General features: G+C 34.2%; 1 protein-coding gene across 3 annotated transcripts in view; it reads left to right on the top strand.

Annotated features, from left to right (window-relative positions):
- The window catches only part of BANK1 (B cell scaffold protein with ankyrin repeats 1), a 281,320-nt gene that overhangs the window by 95,718 nt on the left and 172,454 nt on the right, over nt 1–13,148 (top strand). The gene's annotated exons all lie outside the window — the stretch shown is intronic.

Here is a 13,148-nt window from a genome sequence, read left to right on the forward strand (position 1 = left end):
AATAAGAGACTTTATGTTATCATTTAAAAGCTGTTGGGCATATAACAAAATGACAATTCTGTGCATTTGAGAAAAGAAATGATGAGAAATTTGATTTTCTTAGTTTATTTTTAATGTATGTCCATTAGGTTTTAAATAGTTTACCTAAATCAGCTTAATTATCTAACTGCTTCCTAAATTATTTCATCTTTTTGGGGTAGATATTAAATCCCAGCATGTAGCCTCATAAGGTACAATTTCCAGAGCATTACCTAAAACAACAAATTTAAGAGAGATTGAGTGAAAAAATGAAGAAAATTGAAAGCCCAACTTGGGAAGATAATTAGAATGCAAGTGCTAGTGTTAGAAATACTAGTAACTCCCACTTTACTGAGATAATTAAAACCTTTGAGATGTTCATCCTATTTACAAAAGTGTCTGGGGACAACCATAAAGTTAACTTTGTATAGGAACAACTAGATACAATCTAAGAAGCAAATTAGGTCAAAATGCTAAAAGAACATAGCAAGTATTGATCAAAGCATTAGCATCCTATTTGTTAAAAGAACTTTGAGGTAGTACCAAATAATTCTTCTTAGCTGTATTTCTTGGTGAAATGATATCTTTCTGTTGCATATACTGATCATTGTGCATGGTTTGCTTTATACTCATTGGAATCTTATTTTCATCTTCATGTTAGGTACACTTCATTTCCAAATTTTATTAAATTGTATATATGTTTCCATCTTTGGTTTGCTGCCTGCAAATATTTAATACAGTATGAACCCAGCTACAGTTGGGTTGAGGGAAGATACAGGCGTAGGAAAGTCTTGTATTGTGAGGGACTTCATAATTGTGGATAGTTCTCTTAAAGGTTAGTTTTTTTCACAAGGTTACATTCAGATGTTAGCAAGTGTCTCCCTTAAAGAATTCTTCAGGAGATTCTTCCAAAAGCCTTTAATTAATTTTTAGGTCCTTGTCTCCTGGGAAAGAATTGGTGTATACCATCCTCCTTGTTTTCATTAGCTTCTGTTGATGAGAGGTGCAAATGCAGCTAGTTTTTAAACTATACTTCACCATAATGCCAGTGTTAGCTAAGACACTCTCTTGCTACAGCCTTCTAGTGACTCACTGGAAAATGTCCAGACTCCTTTGAATGGTATACCAGGCTGCAGAGTCACTAATCTTTCCCAGCATTGGCTCTTAACCGTAGCATTCTCTCCGTGTCTTCTTAATTCTCTCCATGATTCCTATGTTTTAGCCCTCCAGTATTTCTCACTCTTGAACATATTCTGCTCTTCCTTCCCTCCACCTTCTTTAAGGCATGGACATTGTGTTTTTCATCTTTGCACATGCAGCTACTTTCACATAATTAGCTCCTGACATGGGAGACACCATGAAACAAAAATGGGAAAATAGGAGTGCTTGCTTTGTCCTCCTTGAAAACATAAGTGGTCTTAGAAAACATAAATGGAGAACTATAATATAGTTATATAAATGATAAGAAGGAAAATGAAAACTGCCCTCTTAAAATACACTTATTTATTTCCCAAATTGAATAAATGAATCTGATACTTATGAAAATGAAGAATGTTTGGTGGCCCTGGATACCAGAGAAGTGAAGAATTTGTGCTATAAACTTTTCATGTTCTACCTGAGTAATGAACCATATGTTCATCGTGTAGCTCATTACAGACTTTGAACAGGTATATGGTTTCAGATTCCAGTCTGTCGTTCTTTGAGTATTAAGAAAATGATTACTACTCAAAAAATACCTAAGATCTGTCTCTTTCCAAAGGCTGCATACTATCTCTCCTTTCCCTTTCCTGGAAAGTGATGGAAGTGAAAGTGATAGTCCAGGAGAAGTAGCTCTGGATGGGCGGGAGCAAGAGTTAGATTCTTTAACCGAATCAGCAATCACTACATGAGACTTTATTCTCCTTAGTGTGAATGGAATTTCCTCATGTGTACAGTGCAGGAAGCTAGAATATATGCTCTCTAAGGTCACTTCTGACTCAAATAATCCACAATTTTATGCCAAGAAAAAAAAATACTTCAGTTGGGGATTATGACCACTCTCACCAAAGAGGAATCATTGGCAAGTATGTGGGTTCTCCATGCAGCCTTTATTTTACTTGTATTAGCACTTCTTCCCAGTTCTCCTTTCAGATAAGGACATGATGTAGATTTCATGTACCTTTCATCATTTTTATTACTTGTTTCCTATTTCTGATGAAATATTTGAAATGAGGAGGGGAATTAAAAAATAAAATGCAATTTGGACATTTATTTCTGGATTCAATTTCCATAGTTTATGCTCCTAGTTAAAATGGATCAGTAAGAATAAGGCATATCTATTAAAGCTTGTGTTTTACTGATAAAATAAGTGACATTTTGTGCCATGTCTCTACATGTGGTAATGATTCAGCAATGGTTAAGGATGCCTTATTGTGTTAGCTCAGACTTAAACAATAGTACTCAGCTCAGTTACCAATTATTGAGTCAAACAGAAACATACCACTGAGTACCTACGTCCACTTATTTAGGAAAAATAAATTAGTTAATTTTAACAGCAGATATAGCAGCCATTGTAGGGGGGGGAAATAAATATTTCTGAGTGCAGTTACTTAGTTATTAACAACCATATTTTAAGTTCCTGTTAATTCTCTATCTCATAAGCCATCTCATTCCATATTGGCTCCATTCATCTTAGCTTATGTTTAACTATTGTTTAGAATATATTTTATTAATGACACTCTAATTTATAATGTCTGCTTACTCAGTGGAAATAAATACTCCATCCATTTTTAATTTCTCCTAAACTAAGTATCTCTTTTGCTTTTTACAATCCCCTCTCCTCTTGTCACTGGGGTGGCTTTGACTGCCCTTTGCAGAGGATGTCTGTGTGCCCATGTGAGTGCTACCTGAAACCAACCCCATTCAAGTGCAGCCTTCTGCTCTTCCTGTCTAGCTCTTTAGAGGCTACAGATCTTCTTTAACCATAATGTTTTTAAACAATTCAGAAAACAAAGCACAAGTCAAATACAGTTAACAGTGTTCCTCCATAGCTATTATTCATAACAAGATAATTAGAGAAAATTAGAGAATCTGCCTCTGGAATGAATCTCAAATCATCAGTAACCCTTTGGAAATTAGAAGACTGAAAAATCCTTATGGCAAAAATGTGTTTGTTGGCATTTTTTAAAAAGTCATTAAGCATTCTGTGGGCCTCTTTACTAATAGTTATAGTATCAACAGTAAGATAAAGAAATAAAGTAAATATATAATCTGGGAACTCTAAATTGTGTTTAGCATTCACGAACTATGCCTCTACAGTAAACAGCATCAAGACGCAGGAAATGAAGTAAAAGAAGTCTTTGACAAGGAAAATTCAACTTCTAAGAATCCTGCCTTCCCTCTCTTTCCCCCACCATCGCCTGGGTCAGCCATTTAGTCATCAACCTCATTACCCAAAGTAGCAGCACACAAAGATAGTACTTCCAATTTGCTCAAGTCCCACACAGCAAATCCAGTGGATATTTTTCTTATTCAATTTAACTTGACTTTCAGCAGCAGCTAACACACACCATTGACCAAACTCACTTTCCTGATTTTTTCCCCCTATCTTTCATGAAGCCATCTCTTTCTGGTTTTCCTCTACTTCCTTAGCTTTCCTTCTCCAAATCCTTTGTAATCTCTTTTTTCTGTGATCTAGAAAAAAAAAGTTTCCATTTCAATGTTTTGGTTCTTAGACTCTCTTCCTTTCTTGATAAATATTCCCTTGGTAGGGTAGCTCATTAACTTGTAAGATATCATCCAAATGTGGTTTTTCCTTGAAGGCCCACTCTTTCTGCCTTGAGATAGGCATCATCATCAATCCAGTTCAAACACCAGAAACAGAAGAATCTCCTTAAAACCTGTTGTCTTACCCAATAAATTCAATCCATCATTAAGCCGTGTCAGTTTTACTCACTAAATATTGCTCACTTCTCTTCACATCCCTCCAGTTCTAACATCCCCATCCTCTGCTTTTCTTCATCCCTAAACTACAGCGGGCTCCTGCCTGGTCCCCCGCCATGTGTTCTTGCACATGACCTACTTACTTATATCAGATCCATAGTCTGAGGAGTTCTGTTAAAAAAAAAAAGATCTCAGCAGGCAATGCTCCTGCTCAAACCCTTTGATAGTTTCCAGTTGTGTGGATTTAAAAAAGGAAATCTTTAACATGAACAATATGGCCCTGTAGACAGTGTCCCCTCTCTTTTTCTCCAGCTAGTCTCACTCCCCTTTCTCTCCCTCTGCACTCCAGACACACTAGTCTAGATGGCTAGTTCCTAATCTCCTACCACAGGGCCTTTATATATGCTCCTCTTTCTAACTGAAATATTCTTCCAATCTCCTTTCCCCTCACTGTCTTCCCCTAGTTAATTCCAGTTCATCCTCCAAATTTTAATTACAGCTTCTCTTCCTCAGTGAAGACTCTCTTGACCTTGTACATCTCCCTGTGTATCTCTTTGTAGCACTGAACACATTCTATGTGTGTGATATTTGTCAAATTAATATCTGTCTCTTGCTAGACTCCAAAGTCATTTAGGGCAGTTACTGTTTATTTGTTCCCCTCTTTCATCTCCAGAGCCAAGTACCCTGCCAGACACATAGCTGATGAATACCTGTTTTGTTGGGTCAAAGAATGAGAGGGTGAAAGTATTTTATACATTAAGTTACCCTCCCAACCTCAAGTAACCTGGCTATCAGAGCCCCTTGTCCCAACAGACACCAGTTTCCCCATAGTACAGGCACAACCCTTTTTCATGGCTTAGTATATTGGACTGTTGGCTGAAGGAGTGCTGTTTCTGACTGAAGTAGAAAGAGAAAGGCAAAGAAGGGAAAGAAAGACAAAGGAAAAAATCAAGTGAGTATAAAACAATGAGACTAATTCTAACTATCTTGGGAACGAGTACCTGAAACAACTCAAAAAATAATTTCAAAAACTTAGGAAATCATGGCATCATTTAAAGACATCTTTTAAAAAATTTTATTTACTTATTCATAAGAGACACAGAGAAAGAGAGGCAGAGACACAGGCAGAGGGAGAAGCAGGCTCCATACAGGGAGGTGGGACTCGATCCCGGGTCCCCAGAATCACACCCTGGGCTGAAGGCAGGCACTAAACCACTAAGCCACCCAGCCTGCCCTTAAAGAAGTCTTTTTTGAAAGACATTTCTCTGAATATGTTATTGCAATTTTGTTTTAAAATTTATCTTATGTTATTGCAATTTTGTTTTAAAATTTATCTTATGACATATTTGACAGTAAGTTGTTACAAAATGATTGCCAAACAGAAGTAGAGGTGAGAAAATTCATGGTTCTTATGACCACTCTTTCTAATGCCAACAATAGGAGAACTCTGGTTTTTTGTTTCATTATTAATGTCATTAAATATGCCTATTAATGAGTCTGTTCAAGTTTGGTTAGGTTAAAGCTTTGAGATTTTTTGACATTATGTAAACAGCGGGTCAAATTGAAAAATTTAGCATGATCAAGCTTCCATCAGCTTCTAGGAAAATTGTTTTTGTTTTTAAAAAATTCTATTAGATTGCCTTTACCTAAATTGTGATGTTTATGCATGACTAATGGAGATGGCAGAAACTTCTATTTCTTCCCCAGAAATTCTTTTTTCCTTTATTATATGATAACATAACTTCTATCTAGGCATATGCTTGCCCGGGTAAATATTGCACTTCCTGACTCCCTTGGAACTAGGCACAACCATCTAAGTAACCAATGGCTGGAAGCATGTCAGTAGAAGTGATGTGTGCACATCTCTGATCATGTCCTTCAAAGGAGGGTAGAGTCTCTCCTTCACTGACTTTTTTCTCTGACTGATCACAGTGACAACAAAGGAGTGATGGATGAGCCATCTAGGACCATGAAGATTAAGTATAGCAGAGAACCATATAGAGCCTGCATCCCTTAATCAGCCCCAGATGGCCTAATTCTAGGCTTTCATGTTAAAGAGAAATAGGCTTCCATCTTGTTTAAACCACTGGCATTTTGAGTCTCAGTACTACAGTATCAAAACCTACATTCTAATTGATTTACAAGATGTGCCATTTAATTTAAGAATTTAGAAAGAAAAAACAAACTATTTTCTTTGGTTGCTACAAAAGCCAGTTTGGGGAGCTGTCTCCTCATTAGAGACTTGTGTGCCATTTTAAATCATAGTGATTATATTTCATGAGTAGTTATGAGAGCTCACATTATAGTATTTAGAGAAAAAGGGAATGAATATATACTGGAGATTTTACACATTTACTTATTTAAATTCTTAAATAATTTTATCAGTTAAGTATTATTAAGGTCCATAGCTAATGAATCCTGGAGCAGTAATTTCAATACAGGTTTCTCAGATCTCAAAACTTTTTTTTTCTTATTATAATATCATTTTCATGTTATATAAAGAGATTCCACAGCTCTGTGAATACTGAACCAATAATAAATACAACATTTTTGAAAGGAGTCTTAAACTGAATTATTTCATATTTTCGTATTTACTTTTGCATTTGTAATCATGTTGAAACGACTAAAACCTGACTTACTCAAAACTTAGAAAAATTATTTTGACAAGGAAAAATATCTCCTTTAACTACCCTATTCACTTATTTAGATTACTCCTTTAACTGCTTGGGGTTAAATACTCAAAAGTTATAAAAGGGGTGGGGGCTTTGTAAAACCCAGCAAGTATTTGCTTTGCTTCTTTACCTGCCATTGTCTTTACAAGCTGCAGTAGGAAATTTTGTTTAAGATGTGTTATGTAAGCTGTAAGATTCCCCTTTAAATGGCTATTTTGACTCACTTTTACAGCACACATTATGAACAATGGAACAAATAAAGTGACCTTTCTTTTACTAGTTAAACTTAAATAAGCGTAACAGTTTATTATAATAAAAAGAACATGCTTTCAGCTCAACCATTGACTTTCCTTTTGGATATCTGAAGCAAAGAGTAAAATGTAACCATTCAATGGACCTTGTCTCCTATAATATTTTACATACCTCCTATGGTTATTTCACTTAAGTGGTTTTTCTTGCTAATTAAGGTACTTTACTATTACTGTCTTTCTCTGCCATATCTATAAATTGCTTCAATATCCTGTGGCCAACCTTATAGGTTTCTTCACCCACCGTCAATGCTTAAAATCCCTCTTTTTTGCCCCTCTTGGTGTGGAAGCCAGACAAGCCAGATTCTCACATTTTCAACCACTCCATGCAGCTAGCAATTGTCATGTAAGACAGTTTTAGACAATGAGACACAAGGGAACATCATCAGAGCTTTGGCTTTTGTAGTTAAAAGAATAGATGTGGTTGACAGTAGCCTACATTACCATCCTCCTTCCATCTATGTGCCTTCCTTCCACTTTCTGACTAGACATGTGATTTTTGAACTGCAGTGTCCATCATGAAACTATGGGATCATAATTTATTATTCACCCAAAAACTACATCAAATTTTATTCTTTCCACTAGGGCTACAATGTAGTATTAAGTACATTGTGTTTAGAATGTAAAAGCACAAGTTAAAATCCATGATGTAAAAATAAAATAAAATAAAATAAAATAAAATAAATAAAATAAAATAAAATAATAAAATAAAATAAAATAAAATAAAATAAAATAAAATAAAATAAAATAAAATAAAATAAAATAAAATAAAATAAAATCCTTGATGTGGCACTTACTAGCTCTACAGTTTCTGGTGTTATTAAGTTTTTTGTACCATAGTTATTGCATCTATAAAAAAAAAAAGGATTTAAAAAAATTTACCATGCAGGAATGTTATAAAAATTAGAGACAAATTATGTAAAGCCTACCACATTCTAGGTGCCCAACGTTTAGTTATTATTATTACCTACACTCTTTGAGTCTGTTTCACTGTATAAACTTATCCTATACCTGCAACATACAGCCTTTCATTTGAGTCCAAATATCTGAAGTATCTCCTCACTGCTTTTACTATATGATATTGTTCTAAAATCCTAATAAGCGTAGTCTTTTAATGCAGTCATAGCCAAGCAGTGTTCATGCCCCTTATTCAAGAAGGGTAAATTAGACTTTGAAGGGATGTTGCTATGTAAATAGATCTTCATCTCAAAGGATTCAGCTTTGTGTCATGAATATTTCCTGGTTTGTTTTTATTTATTTTTCTGGTTCATTTTTTTCCTGGTTTGTTTGTATTTATTTGCATTTTTAATTAACAGAAATTGTAGATGCATATGTATTTGAAGAAATAATAGAGATTGTGTTTGGTTTTGGTTTGTGTTTGATTTGTGTTTTCCAAGAAATTGATCCATTTCATCTAACTTGTCATACTTATGTGTGTAGAGTTGTTAATAGTATGTCTTTATTATCCTTTTGGTGTCTGCAGGGTCTATAGTGATAGCTCATGTTTCATTCATGACATTTGTCATTTCTATCTTCTCTTTTTCCTTTAGTCTTCCTAGAGGTTTGTCAATTTTACGGATCTTTTAAAAAGAATTATCTTTTTGTTACACTGACTCTTTTCTATTTACAATTCAACTGATTTCTGTATTATATCTATAATTTTCTTCTTTCTGCTTGCTTTGAGTTCTGATTTTTTTAGGTTCTTGAAGTGGGGACCTATATTTTTTACTTACTATGTTCTTTTTTCTTCTTCACGTTCCAAGATTCTCTTATCAGATTCTTACTGTTTGGAGAACTTCCTTTATCCATTATTGTAGGGTACATCTTCTGTCAATAAATTTCCTCTTTTCCTTTGTTTGAAAATGTCATAATTCCCATTTCATTCCTAAAGGTTTTGCTGGGCATAAGATTCTTGGTTAATAGTTCTCTTCTTTCAACTTTTGACAAATGTGGTGCCACTTCTTTCTAATACTAATACTGTGTTTCTAATTGTTTCTACCCTATAGGGTCAGTTTTTGTTTCTCTTTAGCTCTTTTCAAAAATTTTTCTTTGTCTTCAAGTTCAGAAGTTTAACTATGATGTTTCTTAGCATGGAATTCTTTGGCTTTAACCTGTTTATAGTTGGCTCAGTTTCTTGAATCTGTAGGTTTATTTCTTGCTAAATCCAGGAAGTTAGCAGCCATTATTTCTTTGTGTACTTCTTCATCTCCATTCTTTTTCCCCTCTCCTCCTGGGACTCTGATCACATAAATATTAAGTCTTTTGTTATAATCTGACAGGTCCCTTGCAGTCTATTTGAGTTTTTATTTTTTTAGTCTACTTTGTCTCTCTCGTTGAGATTATCTTTAATTGTTCTATCTCCAAGTTCACTGATTCTTCCTTTGTCCTTTCCATTTTGATGTAGAGCCCATCCACACAAGGTTTTATTTTGATTATTGTATTTTTCAGTACTAAAAAATCCCAATTGATTCTTTTTTATACCTTCTATTTCTTTGCTGAAACTTTGTATTTCCTTGCTGAGGTTTGTTTAAAAAATTTATTTCAAGAATTACTGTATTTGCTTGTTGAAGCATTTTTATCATGGCTGTTTTAATATCTTTTTCAGATAATTTAAAAATCTTTGTCCTCTTGGTGTTGGCATTTATTGATTGTCACTTTTTATTCAGTTAGAAATCTTTCTGGTTCTTAGTATAACAATTTATTTTCTATCGAAATGTAGACATTTAGTTGTATAAGAAGAAGAAAAGGAGAAAGTACAACTACTCCATCTTCTCAGAAGTAGAAGTCCCTAATTCTAAACATATTTTAAAGCAGAATTTTTATATATTTTTCTTTTAGGAAGAATACTTATTATAAAAAGTGGCTTATCAGTAATAATTATATATATGTGTGTATGTATGTATATTTTATATATAAAATGCGTATATATGTATAAAGAAGTGACACTATATATGTATATATATAATTTTTCAGATTCATAAATATGTATGTAAACATTTTTTTAAATTATTTATTTATTGATGAGAGACACAGAGAGAAGCAGAGACACAGGCAGAGGGAGAAGTAGGCTCCCTGTGGGGAGCCTGATATGGGACCTGATCCCAGGACCCTGGAATCATGCCCTGAGCCAATGGCAGATGCTCAACCACTGAGCCACTCAGGTTCTATGAAAATAATTTTTTAAAGTACTTTGATCAATCCCACATTTCCTCACATGAAATTTTTCATATGTACAAAGTTATTATTTTGTAATATATTTCTATCCACTTCATATCTTAGTTTTTTTCTGAATTCTTTTTGTAATATTCTTAATAGGTATAGATCTATGCAAAAATGCACATGTATATATGTTTAGATTAAATATATATGTAATTTTTCTGATAACCAAATACTAGTGTCAACATAATTTTGTCATCTCACTCTATGCTTATTTTTTCATCAAGTTCCTCCTTAATATCTAAAATCTTAGGATGGGGGTGCCTGGATGGCTCAGTGGTTGAGCATCTGCCTTTGGCTCAGGTCGGATTCCCGGGGTCCTGGGTTGAGTCCCGCATCTGGCTCCCCACAGGGAGCCTGCTTCTCCCTCTGCCTATGTTTCTTCCTCTCTCTCTATGTCTTTCATGAATAAATAAGTAAAATCTTCTCAAAAAAACATATAAAATAAAATAAAATAATAAATACAATATTAGGATGGTTGTGAATATTGCTGAATATTCATGTTAAACTATTCTATTTTGATCTCTTTATTTGAACAGTAATTGTATCAATCTCATTAAGTATATTTTAGGTTGAACAATTTATTTTAAGGAGAAAACTTCTGGTATTTTCAAATTTTAATGCCAGTGTTTAGAAAGGATACCTATTTGTGTCCTTGAAATTTAAAAATAAGCATAACTGGGATCCCTGGGTGGCGCAGCGGTTTGGCGCCTGCCTTTGGCCCAGGGCCCAATCCTGGAGACCCGGGATCGAGTCCCACATCAGGCTCCCGGTGCATGGAGCCTGCTTCTCCCTCTGCCTGTGTCTCTGCCTCTCTCTCTCTCTGTATGACTATCATAAATAAATAAAAAATATATATATAAAAAAATAAGCATAACTACTTGTATCAGATTTTTCTAGTTAGGATATCTTCCAAGGAGAAATCCTTTGGAGATTATTTTTTAATAGCCATTTCTGTGATTTTTTTTACATGTTTGTTTTGTGTCCTATCTGATTTTTGTAGGCATAATACTAGTAATATAATTATGAAATTGAAAATAAAAGTGACTCAACTAGTTATGGTAGGCTAGAATATTAAAAGGTGTCTATATTCTTTCTTAAATAATTGTCTACATGGTAAAGGTAATTTTCTTCTTCTGATTTTAAAAACAGTGCTACTGCATTTTTAAAATTCAGTGCTATATAAGCTGTAGCATTTCTCAAATTAAAGTGTCATAGTGTCTCAGGGGAAGAAATGGTAGTTCTCAGATTCCTACTGGGAATTCTTACTCTTTTGAATTCTCATCTGTGTCTCGAAATATCGGTACTGGAAGGAATTATAGAGGTGATCTTATGCCTAACTTATACATAAGTGTGGTAACTCAATGACACACCAATCTGTCTATTAAATCTTATATACTTTGGGGAAGAAATGCCAAGTTTATCTCCTCATACAGAAATATCACTAACTAGATAATAGCCTATGCACGGCTCTCATGGCCAATGGCATAAGTTTTAAGGAAAATTTATAAACTCATGTTATGATTTTAATATTTTCAGGGCCTGTTTCATCAGTTTGCATAGCTAAGACATATTCTTTTTTTTTAATATTTTATTGATTTATCAATGAGAGACACAGAGAGAGAGAGAGAGAGAGAGAGAGGCAGAGGGAGAAGCAGGCTCCATGCAGGGAGCCCGACGCTGAACTCAATCCCGGGTCTCCAGGATCACGCCCCGGGCGAAAGGCAGGCACCAAACCACTGAGCCAGCCAGGGATCCCCAAGACATATTCTTTTTGAAGCTTAATGTAAATAAAATAAAATATATTGCCAGTGATGTTTTGCTCCACCACTCTTATCTGAAAAGACCAAGTAATTAGTAATATGAAATTGTCACATCTATATTTATAGAATAGATTCCATTCAATATCAATACCCAACTACATAAATAATCATAATCATTCTTAAACTTATATAAGCTTAATTTAATCCACATAATAAACATTTCCATGTTAATTATTATAGGCCTTAGACAATTCCTTGTTGCTTACAGGATGAATTAGAAACTTTATATTATATATACAAAACTCTTTTTGAAATGCCCACTTCCTTCTTTGTCATTCTTCTGCAGTTTTATTGAAATTCCAAAATCCTTAACCAGATCATGCTACGATACCTCCATGACTATATACAAGTTGTTTCTTTAATCCAGAATACTTTTTATATATGTAGCAATCTCACTTTAGCTCATCTCCTTGAAAAAAACTTTTCTGATCCAGTGTGGAATTGAGCTGCTTCCCTTTGGCCTGCACTGTACACCCATAAAGATTTTCTATCATCGTACCTAGAACTTAATTCATTGTCCATATGTAATTAGATGACCATGAATTCCTTGAAGATGAGTTTATTGTTGAATCTCTCCTCCTTTTTAAGGACAAAATGCTCCAAAGCTAATGGCTTCACATAGTCCATAGCATTAAGTAGATTAATGTTGATTTTGCTGAGCATTCTTAGCCACAAGTTGAGAAGACTTTCATCTTCTCTCCTTACTTTTAAGGAGAACTTTTAAAAATCTAGAGAAGTCTGAACTGCTTTATTATTTAAAGCATGTGGATATGTTGACAAATAAATAGAGTAACAAAAATGTCTTTTGTTTCAATCCAGTCATTTAATTTTTGTGATTATGTATTGATAATAAGTCTAATTTTATTTGGAAATCATTTCAAAAATCTTAATTAGGAACTTTTGTTCACAATCCTCTCTCTATACCAATCTGGCAATCTTTATTGATTGGTCCACCTCCTTAGATATAGTTATCTATGTCTCAAGTTAAATTGGTCTCAGACATAGCTTCACAAAACACAATTTTAAAAGAATGGTAGCTCTGTAACCAGTTTGTCATCCATAGTAGAATTCTACATGGTTCATCCCCAAATGCTCAGTTTAGGAAAATAGAGTAGATATATGGTTATTCAATAGCTGGGGCAAGGGGAAACCAAGATGAATATTCTCCCTCACTTTGGCACAGAAATGAA

Source organism: Canis aureus, chromosome 33 (genome assembly GCF_053574225.1).
Source record: "Canis aureus isolate CA01 chromosome 33, VMU_Caureus_v.1.0, whole genome shotgun sequence".
NCBI classification, from domain to species: domain Eukaryota; kingdom Metazoa; phylum Chordata; class Mammalia; order Carnivora; family Canidae; genus Canis; species Canis aureus.